The following is a 2,094-nucleotide window of genomic DNA, read 5'->3' as shown; positions in this document are numbered from 1 at the left end:
ATTTTTTACGCAAAATCTCCCGTAAAAGATTAATAGTAAAATATCTTAATGAATATTTTCCTTATACTGCTTATTGATTCTTTTTTATTTTTCAGAGTGTAGAAAACATTCACATGAATAATATTTCATTCCATTATTTTCCATATTTACATATTATTATTAATTTTCTTTCCAATATTATTATTAATTGTTTGGGGGTACGACTTCCTTCCATTCTTTTTCATTTTTTTTTCATATTATTATTAATTGTTTAGGCGGGAGCTTTTAAAGGATGTTTTTTTTTTATTAATTAATATAGAATATAAATATAGATTAATATAGAATATACATTACCAATTAAAATAAGTTTTTTTTAAAAAAAATATTATATTGAACAATAATATTACCAATTATTATTATTATTATTATTATTATTATTATTATTATTATTATTATTATTATTATTATTATTATTATTATTATTGGTTCACATAGTTGAATTATTTATTTTTTATTTAATTATTATAAATATAAATGATATTTTACTAATTAATTTATGATATTTATCAAATTGTATTTTTTAAATATAGTGTTTTATCCATGCATTGCACGGAATTTTATTTTTGTTATTATGAATTTAAAATAAAAATAGAAAAAATAAAAAGATGTTAAAATGTACAATATAATAATATAGTTGGACTTTTATATATTTAGTCAAGTATCTATTTCATAACATACAAAATTAAAATTTAAATTTTGTATGGTTAATATATTCTCTAATCATGTACATATTTAGATAAATTTATAGAAAAAATTCATATAATTAAGTTGATTTATTCCAAATTGTATTTCATATGTATATATGAAATTTAAAAATATGAATAATAAAAACTAAGAGAATTGTACTTAGAAATCAATAAAAAAATGTAAATTCTAAATTTTGTATGAATAAATAAATATTCTAATCGGACGCATATCCTTATATGATTGTATAATACTTTGTATATACACATAATATTTATTAATATGTATATAGGAAAATCCTATAATATAATTTCATTAATTATAATTTATATTGATAGATTTATACTTAAAAAATTATATTTAGAAATTTAAAGAGTATATGTATGTATATTTAAAAAAAAATTATAAATATTCATGTTTTGTTAATTTTATAATTTCATTTCTTTAATTATATTTCATATTTTATTAATTATAATTTAATGAAAGTGTCACAAATATGTCTACGGAAGAAATCATATATTTCTCAATTTCATTAATTATATTAATTATTATTACCAAATATTGTGGCAATTACCACAATAATTTCATTAATTATAATATTTGTTTTCTTCCAATATTTAAATACATTACCATAAAATTACCATAATAATAACACAAAAGAAGGAAAGAAAAATTATGAGAATAATCTATATCTATATATAATTAAAAGTAAAGTCCTCCTAACCAAGTTTATCCCCAAAACTTAGGGGCATATATATATAAATTGCATATTTACCATATATGCATATTTTGTGTCTATATAGTATAATTTTTGGTATCAAACATTTGAATGGTAATAAACGGGGGAAAATGTCAACATACAAATGATAATTCTTTCATTACTATACTAATTTTAATGGTAATTCATTAATTACTATATTTCACGATGAGTCAGCCTGTTCATGCCCATCATTTTTCAAGAAACACAGAAATGAAATAGTCAATTATTAAAATTGTTTATGATTTCATTTTTAATTTTTGTCTAAAGTTAAAGATATATATTATCGGCGATTATAACATTTTTTGTATTAACTGAAAATTTGAAAGTTTTACCTTTTTTGAGATCTCTTACCATTTTATAATTTCAATATTATGCGATCTTGAACTCATCCATGGTGTACAAATACACTCTATATGACCATACAAAATCCATTGAGGAGACATTTGTACTGAAGAGTAAACTTCTCCTTAAACTAAATTCGGGTGTCAAGAAAATCTCCGTTTTCATTCATAATGATATTCCTATTTCTGAGTCTCTCATCACTGTTCGGTACATCAATGATGTCTAGATTTCTGGGTCTTCCATTTTTCCCTTTGATCCTTATGATTGTG

Source organism: Ipomoea nil, unplaced genomic scaffold (genome assembly GCF_001879475.1).
Source record: "Ipomoea nil cultivar Tokyo-kokei standard unplaced genomic scaffold, Asagao_1.1 scaffold1720, whole genome shotgun sequence".
Classification (NCBI taxonomy): Eukaryota; Viridiplantae; Streptophyta; class Magnoliopsida; order Solanales; family Convolvulaceae; genus Ipomoea; species Ipomoea nil.
The sequence above is the reverse complement of the archived record's forward strand: the minus strand, read 5'-3'. Positions refer to the sequence as shown.